This window comes from Pseudophryne corroboree, chromosome 8, assembly GCF_028390025.1.
Source record: "Pseudophryne corroboree isolate aPseCor3 chromosome 8, aPseCor3.hap2, whole genome shotgun sequence".
Taxonomy (NCBI): domain Eukaryota; kingdom Metazoa; phylum Chordata; class Amphibia; order Anura; family Myobatrachidae; genus Pseudophryne; species Pseudophryne corroboree.
The window spans coordinates 160,150,640-160,165,322 of record NC_086451.1 but is presented as its reverse complement, the minus strand read 5'-3'; positions in this window follow the sequence as shown (position 1 = coordinate 160,165,322).

Sequence of the window (14,683 nt, the reverse complement as noted above, 5' to 3'; positions counted from 1 at the left end):
GCTTTTCCTTGCCGATATCTCTCTTTTGCAAAGAGATAGGCATTGGAAAATTCAGGGCTATAACGTGTAGATGAAGCACTAACAGGAGGCTTTAAAATTTTCATTCTAGTGTCCTTCGTTTGGGAAAAAAATGCAAAGGTACAATGCAGCTTTTCCTTGCCGATATCTCTCTTTTGCAAAGAGATAGGCATTGGAAAATTGAGGGCTATAACGTGTAGATGAAGCACTAATAGGAGGCTTTAAAATTTTCATTCTAGTGTCCTTCGTTTGGGAGAAAAATGCAAAGGTACAATACAGCTTTTCCTTGCCGATATCTCTCTTTTGCAAAGAGATAGGCATTGGAAAATTCAGGGCTATAACGTGTAGATGAAGCACTAACAGGAGGCTTTAAAATTTTCATTCTAGTGTCTTTCGTTTGGGAGAAAAATGCAAAGGTACAATACAGCTTTTCCTTGCCGATATCTCTCTTTTGCAAAGAGATAGGCATTGGAAAATTCAGGGCTATAACGTGTAGATGAAGCACTAACAGGAGGCTTTAAAATTTTCATTCTAGTGTCTTTCGTTTGGGAGAAAAATGCAAAGGTACAATACAGCTTTTCCTTGCCGATATCTCTCTTTTGCAAAGAGATAGGCATTGGAAAATTCAGGGCTATAACGTGTAGATGTAGCACTAACAGGAGGCTTTAAAATTTTCATTCTAGTGTCCTTCGTTTGGGAGAAAAATGCAAAGGTTCAATACAGCTTTTCCTTGCCAATATCTCTCTTTTGCAAAGAGCTAGGCATTGGAAAATGCAGGGCTATACCGTGTAGATGAAGCACTAACAGGAGGCTTTAAAATTATCATTCTAGTGTCCTTCGTTTGGGAGAAAAATGCAAAGGTACAATACAGCTTTTCCTTGCCGATATCTCTCTTTTGCAAAGAGATAGGCATTGGAAAATTCAGGGCTATAACGTGTAGACGAAGCACTAACAGGAGGCTTTAAAATTTTCATTCTAGTGTCCTTCGTTTGGGAGAAAAATGCAAAGGTACAATGCAGCTTTTCCTTGCCGATATCTCTCTTTTGCAAAGAGATAGGCATTGGAAAATTCAGGGCTATAACGTGTAGATGAAGCACTAACAGGAGGCTTTAAAATTTTCATTCTAGTGTCTTTCGTTTGGGAGAAAAATGCAAAGGTACAAAACAGCTTTTCCTTGCCGATATCTCTCTTTTGCAAAGAGAATAGGCATTGGAAAATTCAGGGCTATAACGTGTAGATGAAGCACTAACAGGAGGCTGTAAAATTTTCATTCTAGTGTCCTTCGTTTGGGAGAAAAATGCAAAGGTACAATACAGCTTTTCCTTGCCGATATCTCTCTTTTGCAAAGAGATAGGCATTGGAAAATTCAGGGCTATAACGTGTAGACGAAGCACTTTAAAATTTTCATTCTAGTGTCCTTCGTTTGGGAGAAAAATGCAAAGGTACAATACAGCTTTTCCTTGCCGATATCTCTCTTTTGCAAAGAGATAGGCATTGGAAAATTCAGGGCTATAACGTGTAGATGAAGCACTAACAGGAGGCTTTAAAATTTTCATTCTAGTGTCCTTCGTTTGGGAGAAAAATGCAAAGGTACAATACAGCTTTTCCTTGCCGATATCTCTCTTTTGCAAAGAGATAGGCATTGGAAAATTCAGGGCTATAACGTGTAGACGAAGCACTAACAGGAGGCTTTAAAATTTTCATTCTAGTGTCCTTCGTTTGGGAGAAAAATGCAAAGGTACAATGCAGCTTTTCCTTGCCGATATCTCTCTTTTGCAAAGAGATAGGCATTGGAAAATTGAGGGCTATAACGTGTAGATGAAGCACTAACAGGAGGCTTTAAAATTTTCATTCTAGTGTCCTTCGTTTGGGAGAAAAATGCAAAGGTACAAGACAGCTTTTCCTTGCCAATATCTCTATTTTGCAAAGAGCTACGCATTGGAAAATTCAGGACTATACCGTGTAGATGAAGCACTAACAGGAGGCTTTAAAATTTTCATTCTAGTGTCCTTCGTTTGGGAGAAAAATCCAATGGTACAAGACAGCTTTTCCTTGCCAATATCTCTCTTTTGCAAAGAGCTGCGCATTGGAAAATTCAGGGCTATGCCGTGTAGATGATGGCCTAACAGGAGGCTTTAAAATTTTCTTTCTAGTGTCCTTCGTTTGGGAGAAAAATGCAAAGGTACAATACAGCTTTTCCTTGCCGATATCTCTCTTTTGCAAAGAGATAGGCATTGGAAAATTCAGGGCTATAACGTGTAGATGAAGCACTAACAGGAGGCTTTAAAATTTTCATTCTAGTGTCCTTCATTTGGGAGAAAAATGCAAAGGTACAATACAGCTTTTCCTTGCCGATATCTCTCTTTTGCAAAGAGATAGGCATTGGAAAATTCAGGGCTATAACGTGTAGATGAAGCACTACCAGGAGGCTTTAAAATTTTCATTCTAGTTTCCTTCGTTTGGGAGAAAAATGCAAAGGTTCAATACAGCTTTTCCTTGCCGATATCTCTCTTTTGCAAAGAGATAGGCATTGGAAAATTCAGGGCTATAACGTGTAGACGAAGCACTAACATGAGGCTTTAAAATTTTCATTCTAGTGTCCTTCGTTTGGGAGAAAAATGCAAAGGTACAATGCAGCTTTTCCTTGCCGATATCTCTCTTTTGCAAAGAGATAGGCATTGGAAAATTCAGGGCTATAACGTGTAGACGAAGCACTAACATGAGGCTTTAAAATTTTCATTCTAGTGTCCTTCGTTTGGGAGAAAAATGCAAAGGTACAATGCAGCTTTTCCTTGCCGATATCTCTCTTTTGCAAAGAGATAGGCATTGGAAAATTCAGGGCTATAACGTGTAAATGAAGCACTAACAGGAGGCTTTAAAATTTTCATACTAGTGTCTTTCGTTTGGGAGAAAAATGCAAAGGTACAATACAGCTTTTCCTTGCCGATATCTCTCTTTTGCAAAGAGATAGGCATTGGAAAATTCAGGGCTATAACGTGTAGATGAAGCACTAACAGGAGGCTTTAAAATTTTTATTCTAGTGTCTTTCGTTTGGGAGAAAAATGCAAAGGTACAATACAGCTTTTCCTTGCCGATATCTCTCTTTTGCAAAGAGATAGGCATTGGAAAATTCAGGGCTATACCGTGTAGATGAAGCACTAACAGGAGGCTTTAAAATTTTCATTCTAGTGTCCTTCGTTTGGGAGAAAAATGCAAAGGTACAATACAGCTTTTCCTTGCCGATATCTCTCTTTTGCAAAGAGATAGGCATTGGAAAATTCAGGGCTATAACGTGTAGATGAAGCACTAACAGGAGGCTTTAAAATTTTAATTCTAGTGTCCTTCGTTTGGGAGAAAAATGCAAAGGTACAATGCAGCTTTTCCGTGCCGATATCTCTCTTTTGCAAAGAGATAGGCATTGGAAAATTCAGGGCTATAACGTGTAGATGAAGCACTAATAGGAGGCTTTAAAATTTTCATTCTAGTGTCCTTCGTTTGGGAGAAAAATGCAAAGGTACAATACAGCTTTTCCTTGCCGATATCTCTCTTTTGCAAAGAGATAGGCATTGGAAAATTCAGGGATATAACGTGTAGATGAAGCACTAACAGGAGGCTTTAAAATTTTCATTCTAGTGTCCTTCGTTTGGGAGAAAAATGCAAAGGTACAATGCAGCTTTTCCTTGCCGATATCTCTTTTGCAAAGAGATAGGCATTGGAAAATTCAGGGCTATAACGTGTAGATGAAGCACTAACAGGAGGCTTTAAAATTTTCATTCTAGTGTCCTTCGTTTGGGAGAAAAATGCAAAGGTACAATACAGCTTTTCCTTGCCGATATCTCTCTTTTGCAAAGAGATAGGCATTGGAAAATTCAGGGCTATAACGTGTAGATGAAGCACTAACAGGAGGCTTTAAAATTTTCATTCTAGTGTCCTTCGTTTGGGAGAAAAATGCAAAGGTACAATGCAGCTTTTCATTGCCGATATCTCTTTTGCAAAGAGATAGGCATTGGAAAATTCAGGGCTATAACGTGTAGATGAAGCACTAACAGGAGGCTTTAAAATTTTCATTCTAGTGTCCTTCGTTTGGGAGAAAAATGCAAAGGTACAATACAGCTTTTCCTTGCCGATATCTCTCTTTTGCAAAGAGATAGGCATTGGAAAATTCAGGGCTATAACGTGTAGACGAAGCACTAACAGGAGGCTTTAAAATTTTCATTCTTTTGGGAGAAAAATGCAAAGGTACAATGCAGCTTTTCCTTGCCGATATCTCTCTTTTGCAAAGAGAATAGGCATTGGAAAATTCAGGGCTATAACGTGTAGATGAAGCACTAACAGGAGGCTGTAAAATTTTCATTCTAGTGTCCTTCGTTTGGGAGAAAAATGCAAAGGTACAATACAGCTTTTCCTTGCCGATATCTCTCTTTTGCAAAGAGATAGGCATTGGAAAATTCAGGGCTATAACGTGTAGACGAAGCACTTTAAAATTTTCATTCTAGTGTCCTTCGTTTGGGAGAAAAATGCAAAGGTACAATACAGCTTTTCCTTGCCGATATCTCTCTTTTGCAAAGAGATAGGCATTGGAAAATTCAGGGCTATAACGTGTAGATGAAGCACTAACAGGAGGCTTTAAAATTTTCATTCTAGTGTCCTTCGTTTGGGAGAAAAATGCAAAGGTACAATACAGCTTTTCCTTGCCGATATCTCTCTTTTGCAAAGAGATAGGCATTGGAAAATTCAGGGCTATAACGTGTAGACGAAGCACTAACAGGAGGCTTTAAAATTTTCATTCTAGTGTCCTTCGTTTGGGAGAAAAATGCAAAGGTACAATGCAGCTTTTCCTTGCCGATATCTCTCTTTTGCAAAGAGATAGGCATTGGAAAATTGAGGGCTATAACGTGTAGATGAAGCACTAACAGGAGGCTTTAACATTTTCATTCTAGTGTCCTTCGTTTGGGAGAAAAATGCAAAGGTACAAGACAGCTTTTCCTTGCCAATATCTCTATTTTGCAAAGAGCTACGCATTGGAAAATTCAGGACTATACCGTGTAGATGAAGCACTAACAGGAGGCTTTAAAATTTTCATTCTAGTGTCCTTCGTTTGGGAGAAAAATCCAATGGTACAAGACAGCTTTTCCTTGCCAATATCTCTCTTTTGCAAAGAGCTGCGCATTGGAAAATTCAGGGCTATGCCGTGTAGATGATGGCCTAACAGGAGGCTTTAAAATTTTCTTTCTAGTGTCCTTCGTTTGGGAGAAAAATGCAAAGGTACAATACAGCTTTTCCTTGCCGATATCTCTCTTTTGCAAAGAGATAGGCATTGGAAAATTCAGGGCTATAACGTGTAGATGAAGCACTAACAGGAGGCTTTAAAATTTTCATTCTAGTGTCCTTCATTTGGGAGAAAAATGCAAAGGTACAATACAGCTTTTCCTTGCCGATATCTCTCTTTTGCAAAGAGATAGGCATTGGAAAATTCAGGGCTATAACGTGTAGATGAAGCACTACCAGGAGGCTTTAAAATTTTCATTCTAGTTTCCTTCGTTTGGGAGAAAAATGCAAAGGTTCAATACAGCTTTTCCTTGCCGATATCTCTCTTTTGCAAAGAGATAGGCATTGGAAAATTCAGGGCTATAACGTGTAGACGAAGCACTAACATGAGGCTTTAAAATTTTCATTCTAGTGTCCTTCGTTTGGGAGAAAAATGCAAAGGTACAATGCAGCTTTTCCTTGCCGATATCTCTCTTTTGCAAAGAGATAGGCATTGGAAAATTCAGGGCTATAACGTGTAGACGAAGCACTAACATGAGGCTTTAAAATTTTCATTCTAGTGTCCTTCGTTTGGGAGAAAAATGCAAAGGTACAATGCAGCTTTTCCTTGCCGATATCTCTCTTTTGCAAAGAGATAGGCATTGGAAAATTCAGGGCTATAACGTGTAAATGAAGCACTAACAGGAGGCTTTAAAATTTTCATACTAGTGTCTTTCGTTTGGGAGAAAAATGCAAAGGTACAATACAGCTTTTCCTTGCCGATATCTCTCTTTTGCAAAGAGATAGGCATTGGAAAATTCAGGGCTATAACGTGTAGATGAAGCACTAACAGGAGGCTTTAAAATTTTTATTCTAGTGTCTTTCGTTTGGGAGAAAAATGCAAAGGTACAATACAGCTTTTCCTTGCCGATATCTCTCTTTTGCAAAGAGATAGGCATTGGAAAATTCAGGGCTATACCGTGTAGATGAAGCACTAACAGGAGGCTTTAAAATTTTCATTCTAGTGTCCTTCGTTTGGGAGAAAAATGCAAAGGTACAATACAGCTTTTCCTTGCCGATATCTCTCTTTTGCAAAGAGATAGGCATTGGAAAATTCAGGGCTATAACGTGTAGATGAAGCACTAACAGGAGGCTTTAAAATTTTAATTCTAGTGTCCTTCGTTTGGGAGAAAAATGCAAAGGTACAATGCAGCTTTTCCGTGCCGATATCTCTCTTTTGCAAAGAGATAGGCATTGGAAAATTCAGGGCTATAACGTGTAGATGAAGCACTAATAGGAGGCTTTAAAATTTTCATTCTAGTGTCCTTCGTTTGGGAGAAAAATGCAAAGGTACAATACAGCTTTTCCTTGCCGATATCTCTCTTTTGCAAAGAGATAGGCATTGGAAAATTCAGGGATATAACGTGTAGATGAAGCACTAACAGGAGGCTTTAAAATTTTCATTCTAGTGTCCTTCGTTTGGGAGAAAAATGCAAAGGTACAATGCAGCTTTTCCTTGCCGATATCTCTTTTGCAAAGAGATAGGCATTGGAAAATTCAGGGCTATAACGTGTAGATGAAGCACTAACAGGAGGCTTTAAAATTTTCATTCTAGTGTCCTTCGTTTGGGAGAAAAATGCAAAGGTACAATACAGCTTTTCCTTGCCGATATCTCTCTTTTGCAAAGAGATAGGCATTGGAAAATTCAGGGCTATAACGTGTAGATGAAGCACTAACAGGAGGCTCTAAAATTTTCATTCTAGTGTCTTTCGTTTGGGAGAAAAATGCAAAGGTACAATACAGCTTTTCCTTGCCGATATCTCTCTTTTGCAAAGAGATAGGCATTGGAAAATTCAGGGCTATAACGTGTAGACGAAGCACTAACAGGAGGCTTTAAAATTTTCATTCTTTTGGGAGAAAAATGCAAAGGTACAATGCAGCTTTTCCTTGCCGATATCTCTCTTTTGCAAAGAGATAGGCATTGGAAAATTCAGGGCTATAACGTGTAAATGAAGCACTAACAGGAGGCTTTAAAATTTTCATTCTAGTGTCCTTCGTTTGGGAGAAAAATGCAAAGGTACAATGCAGCTTTTCCTTGCCGATATCTCTCTTTTGCAAAGAGATAGGCATTGGAAAATTCAGGGCTATAACGTGTAGATGAAGCACTAACAGGAGGCTTTAAAATTTTCATTCTAGTGTCCTTCGTTTGGGAGAAAAATGCAAAGGTTCAATACAGCTTTTCCTTGTCGATATCTCTCTTTTGCAAAGAGATAGGCATTGGAAAATTCAGGGCTATAACGTGTAGACGAAGCATTAACATGAGGCTTTAAAATTTTCATTCTAGTGTCCTTCGTTTGGGAGAAAAATGCAAAGGTACAATGCAGCTTTTCCTTGCCGATATCTCTCTTTTGCAAAGAGATAGGCATTGGAAAATTCAGGGCTATAACGTGTAAATGAAGCACTAACAGGAGGCTTTAAAATTTTCATACTAGTGTCCTTCGTTTGGGAGAAAAATGCAAAGGTACAATACAGCTTTTCCTTGCCGATATCTCTCTTTTGCAAAGAGATAGGCATTGGAAAATTCAGGGCTATAACGTGTAGATGAAGCACTAACAGGAGGCTTTAAAATTTTTATTCTAGTGTCTTTCGTTTGGGAGAAAAATGCAAAGGTACAATACAGCTTTTCCTTGCCGATATCTCTCTTTTGCAAAGAGATAGGCATTGGAAAATTCAGGGCTATAACGTGTAGATGAAGCACTAACAGGAGGCTTTAAAATTTTCATTCTAGTGTCCTTCGTTTGGGAGAAAAATGCAAAGGTTCAATACAGCTTTTCCTTGCCGATATCTTTCTTTTGCAAAGAGATAGGCATTGGAAAATTCAGGGCTATAACGTGTAGACGAAGCACTAACAGGAGGCTTTAAAATTTTCATTCTAGTGTCCTTCGTTTGGGAGAAAAATGCAAAGGTACAATGCAGCTTTTCCTTGCCGATATCTCTCTTTTGCAAAGAGATAGGCATTGGAAAATTCAGGGCAATAACGTGTAGATGAAGCACTAACAGGAGGCTTTAAAATTTTCATTCTAGTGTCCTTCGTTTGGGAGAAAAATGCAAAGGTACAATACAGCTTTTCCTTGCCGATATCTCTCTTTTGCATAGAGATAGGCATTAGAAAATTCAGGGCTATAACGTGTAAATGAAGCACTAACAGAAGGCTTTAAAATTTTCATTCTAGTGTCTTTCGTTTGGGAGAAAAATGCAAAGGTACAATACAGCTTTTCCTTGCCGATATCTTTCTTTTGCAAAGAGATAGGCATTGGAAAATTCAGGGCTATAACGTGTAGATGAAGCACTAACAGGAGGCTTTAAAATTTTCATTCTAGTGTCCTTCGTTTGGGAGAAAAATGCAAAGGTACAATGCAGCTTTTCCTTGCCGATATCTCTCTTTTGCAAAGAGATAGGCATTGGAAAATTCAGGGCTATAACGTGTAGATGAAGCACTAATAGGAGGCTTTAAAATTTTCATTCTAGTGTCCTTCGTTTGGGAGAAAAATGCAAAGGTACAATGCAGCTTTTCCTTGCCGATATCTCTCTTTTGCAAAGAGATAGGCATTGGAAAATTCAGGGCTATAACGTGTAAATGAAGCACTAACAGAAGGCTTTAAAATTTTCATTCTAGTGTCCTTCGTTTGGGAGAAAAATGCAAAGGTACAATGCAGCTTTTCCTTGCCGATATCTCTCTTTTGCAAAGAGATAGGCATTGGAAAATTCAGGGCTATAACGTGTAGATGAAGCACTAACAGGAGGCTTTAAAATTTTCATTCTAGTGTCCTTCGTTTGGGAGAAAAATGCAAAGGTACAATACAGCTTTTCCTTGCCGATATCTCTCTTTTGCAAAGAGATAGGCATTGGAAAATTCAGGGCTATAACGTGTAGATGAAGCACTAACAGGAGGCTTTAAAATTTTCATTCTAGTGTCCTTCGTTTGGGAGAAAAATGCAAAGGTACAATGCAGCTTTTCCTTGCCGATATCTCTTTTGCAAAGAGATAGGCATTGGAAAATTCAGGGCTATAACGTGTAGATGAAGCACTAACAGGAGGCTTTAAAATTTTCATTCTAGTGTCCTTCGTTTGGGAGAAAAATGCAAAGGTACAATACAGCTTTTCCTTGCCGATATCTCTCTTTTGCAAAGAGATAGGCATTGGAAAATTCAGGGCTATAACGTGTAGATGAAGCACTAACAGGAGGCTTTAAAATTTTTATTCTAGTGTCTTTCGTTTGGGAGAAAAATGCAAAGGTACAATACAGCTTTTCCTTGCCGATATCTCTCTTTTGCAAAGAGATAGGCATTGGAAAATTCAGGGCTATACCGTGTAGATGAAGCACTAACAGGAGGCTTTAAAATTTTCATTCTAGTGTCCTTCGTTTGGGAGAAAAATGCAAAGGTACAATACAGCTTTTCCTTGCCGATATCTCTCTTTTGCAAAGAGATAGGCATTGGAAAATTCAGGGCTATAACGTGTAGATGAAGCACTAACAGGAGGCTTTAAAATTTTAATTCTAGTGTCCTTCGTTTGGGAGAAAAATGCAAAGGTACAATGCAGCTTTTCCGTGCCGATATCTCTCTTTTGCAAAGAGATAGGCATTGGAAAATTCAGGGCTATAACGTGTAGATGAAGCACTAATAGGAGGCTTTAAAATTTTCATTCTAGTGTCCTTCGTTTGGGAGAAAAATGCAAAGGTACAATACAGCTTTTCCTTGCCGATATCTCTCTTTTGCAAAGAGATAGGCATTGGAAAATTCAGGGATATAACGTGTAGATGAAGCACTAACAGGAGGCTTTAAAATTTTCATTCTAGTGTCCTTCGTTTGGGAGAAAAATGCAAAGGTACAATGCAGCTTTTCCTTGCCGATATCTCTTTTGCAAAGAGATAGGCATTGGAAAATTCAGGGCTATAACGTGTAGATGAAGCACTAACAGGAGGCTTTAAAATTTTCATTCTAGTGTCCTTCGTTTGGGAGAAAAATGCAAAGGTACAATACAGCTTTTCCTTGCCGATATCTCTCTTTTGCAAAGAGATAGGCATTGGAAAATTCAGGGCTATAACGTGTAGATGAAGCACTAACAGGAGGCTCTAAAATTTTCATTCTAGTGTCTTTCGTTTGGGAGAAAAATGCAAAGGTACAATACAGCTTTTCCTTGCCGATATCTCTCTTTTGCAAAGAGATAGGCATTGGAAAATTCAGGGCTATAACGTGTAGACGAAGCACTAACAGGAGGCTTTAAAATTTTCATTCTTTTGGGAGAAAAATGCAAAGGTACAATGCAGCTTTTCCTTGCCGATATCTCTCTTTTGCAAAGAGATAGGCATTGGAAAATTCAGGGCTATAACGTGTAAATGAAGCACTAACAGGAGGCTTTAAAATTTTCATTCTAGTGTCCTTCGTTTGGGAGAAAAATGCAAAGGTACAATGCAGCTTTTCCTTGCCGATATCTCTCTTTTGCAAAGAGATAGGCATTGGAAAATTCAGGGCTATAACGTGTAGATGAAGCACTAACAGGAGGCTTTAAAATTTTCATTCTAGTGTCCTTCGTTTGGGAGAAAAATGCAAAGGTTCAATACAGCTTTTCCTTGTCGATATCTCTCTTTTGCAAAGAGATAGGCATTGGAAAATTCAGGGCTATAACGTGTAGACGAAGCATTAACATGAGGCTTTAAAATTTTCATTCTAGTGTCCTTCGTTTGGGAGAAAAATGCAAAGGTACAATGCAGCTTTTCCTTGCCGATATCTCTCTTTTGCAAAGAGATAGGCATTGGAAAATTCAGGGCTATAACGTGTAAATGAAGCACTAACAGGAGGCTTTAAAATTTTCATACTAGTGTCCTTCGTTTGGGAGAAAAATGCAAAGGTACAATACAGCTTTTCCTTGCCGATATCTCTCTTTTGCAAAGAGATAGGCATTGGAAAATTCAGGGCTATAACGTGTAGATGAAGCACTAACAGGAGGCTTTAAAATTTTTATTCTAGTGTCTTTCGTTTGGGAGAAAAATGCAAAGGTACAATACAGCTTTTCCTTGCCGATATCTCTCTTTTGCAAAGAGATAGGCATTGGAAAATTCAGGGCTATAACGTGTAGATGAAGCACTAACAGGAGGCTTTAAAATTTTCATTCTAGTGTCCTTCGTTTGGGAGAAAAATGCAAAGGTTCAATACAGCTTTTCCTTGCCGATATCTTTCTTTTGCAAAGAGATAGGCATTGGAAAATTCAGGGCTATAACGTGTAGACGAAGCACTAACAGGAGGCTTTAAAATTTTCATTCTAGTGTCCTTCGTTTGGGAGAAAAATGCAAAGGTACAATGCAGCTTTTCCTTGCCGATATCTCTCTTTTGCAAAGAGATAGGCATTGGAAAATTCAGGGCAATAACGTGTAGATGAAGCACTAACAGGAGGCTTTAAAATTTTCATTCTAGTGTCCTTCGTTTGGGAGAAAAATGCAAAGGTACAATACAGCTTTTCCTTGCCGATATCTCTCTTTTGCATAGAGATAGGCATTAGAAAATTCAGGGCTATAACGTGTAAATGAAGCACTAACAGAAGGCTTTAAAATTTTCATTCTAGTGTCTTTCGTTTGGGAGAAAAATGCAAAGGTACAATACAGCTTTTCCTTGCCGATATCTTTCTTTTGCAAAGAGATAGGCATTGGAAAATTCAGGGCTATAACGTGTAGATGAAGCACTAACAGGAGGCTTTAAAATTTTCATTCTAGTGTCCTTCGTTTGGGAGAAAAATGCAAAGGTACAATGCAGCTTTTCCTTGCCGATATCTCTCTTTTGCAAAGAGATAGGCATTGGAAAATTCAGGGCTATAACGTGTAGATGAAGCACTAATAGGAGGCTTTAAAATTTTCATTCTAGTGTCCTTCGTTTGGGAGAAAAATGCAAAGGTACAATGCAGCTTTTCCTTGCCGATATCTCTCTTTTGCAAAGAGATAGGCATTGGAAAATTCAGGGCTATAACGTGTAAATGAAGCACTAACAGAAGGCTTTAAAATTTTCATTCTAGTGTCCTTCGTTTGGGAGAAAAATGCAAAGGTACAATGCAGCTTTTCCTTGCCGATATCTCTCTTTTGCAAAGAGATAGGCATTGGAAAATTCAGGGCTATAACGTGTAGATGAAGCACTAACAGGAGGCTTTAAAATTTTCATTCTAGTGTCCTTCGTTTGGGAGAAAAATGCAAAGGTACAATACAGCTTTTCCTTGCCGATATCTCTCTTTTGCAAAGAGATAGGCATTGGAAAATTCAGGGCTATAACGTGTAGATGAAGCACTAACAGGAGGCTTTAAAATTTTCATTCTAGTGTCCTTCGTTTGGGAGAAAAATGCAAAGGTACAATGCAGCTTTTCCTTGCCGATATCTCTTTTGCAAAGAGATAGGCATTGGAAAATTCAGGGCTATAACGTGTAGATGAAGCACTAACAGGAGGCTTTAAAATTTTCATTCTAGTGTCCTTCGTTTGGGAGAAAAATGCAAAGGTACAATACAGCTTTTCCTTGCCGATATCTCTCTTTTGCAAAGAGATAGGCATTGGAAAATTCAGGGCTATAACGTGTAGACGAAGCACTAACAGGAGGCTTTAAAATTTTCATTCTTTTGGGAGAAAAATGCAAAGGTACAATGCAGCTTTTCCTTGCCGATATCTCTCTTTTGCAAAGAGAATAGGCATTGGAAAATTCAGGGCTATAACGTGTAGATGAAGCACTAACAGGAGGCTGTAAAATTTTCATTCTAGTGTCCTTCGTTTGGGAGAAAAATGCAAAGGTACAATACAGCTTTTCCTTGCCGATATCTCTCTTTTGCAAAGAGATAGGCATTGGAAAATTCAGGGCTATAACGTGTAGACGAAGCACTTTAAAATTTTCATTCTAGTGTCCTTCGTTTGGGAGAAAAATGCAAAGGTACAATACAGCTTTTCCTTGCCGATATCTCTCTTTTGCAAAGAGATAGGCATTGGAAAATTCAGGGCTATAACGTGTAGATGAAGCACTAACAGGAGGCTTTAAAATTTTCATTCTAGTGTCCTTCGTTTGGGAGAAAAATGCAAAGGTACAATACAGCTTTTCCTTGCCGATATCTCTCTTTTGCAAAGAGATAGGCATTGGAAAATTCAGGGCTATAACGTGTAGACGAAGCACTAACAGGAGGCTTTAAAATTTTCATTCTAGTGTCCTTCGTTTGGGAGAAAAATGCAAAGGTACAATGCAGCTTTTCCTTGCCGATATCTCTCTTTTGCAAAGAGATAGGCATTGGAAAATTGAGGGCTATAACGTGTAGATGAAGCACTAACAGGAGGCTTTAAAATTTTCATTCTAGTGTCCTTCGTTTGGGAGAAAAATGCAAAGGTACAAGACAGCTTTTCCTTGCCAATATCTCTATTTTGCAAAGAGCTACGCATTGGAAAATTCAGGACTATACCGTGTAGATGAAGCACTAACAGGAGGCTTTAAAATTTTCATTCTAGTGTCCTTCGTTTGGGAGAAAAATCCAATGGTACAAGACAGCTTTTCCTTGCCAATATCTCTCTTTTGCAAAGAGCTGCGCATTGGAAAATTCAGGGCTATGCCGTGTAGATGATGGCCTAACAGGAGGCTTTAAAATTTTCTTTCTAGTGTCCTTCGTTTGGGAGAAAAATGCAAAGGTACAATACAGCTTTTCCTTGCCGATATCTCTCTTTTGCAAAGAGATAGGCATTGGAAAATTCAGGGCTATAACGTGTAGATGAAGCACTAACAGGAGGCTTTAAAATTTTCATTCTAGTGTCCTTCATTTGGGAGAAAAATGCAAAGGTACAATACAGCTTTTCCTTGCCGATATCTCTCTTTTGCAAAGAGATAGGCATTGGAAAATTCAGGGCTATAACGTGTAGATGAAGCACTACCAGGAGGCTTTAAAATTTTCATTCTAGTTTCCTTCGTTTGGGAGAAAAATGCAAAGGTTCAATACAGCTTTTCCTTGCCGATATCTCTCTTTTGCAAAGAGATAGGCATTGGAAAATTCAGGGCTATAACGTGTAGACGAAGCACTAACATGAGGCTTTAAAATTTTCATTCTAGTGTCCTTCGTTTGGGAGAAAAATGCAAAGGTACAATGCAGCTTTTCCTTGCCGATATCTCTCTTTTGCAAAGAGATAGGCATTGGAAAATTCAGGGCTATAACGTGTAGACGAAGCACTAACATGAGGCTTTAAAATTTTCATTCTAGTGTCCTTCGTTTGGGAGAAAAATGCAAAGGTACAATGCAGCTTTTCCTTGCCGATATCTCTCTTTTGCAAAGAGATAGGCATTGGAAAATTCAGGGCTATAACGTGTAAATGAAGCACTAACAGGAGGCTTTAAAATTTTCATACTAGTGTCTTTC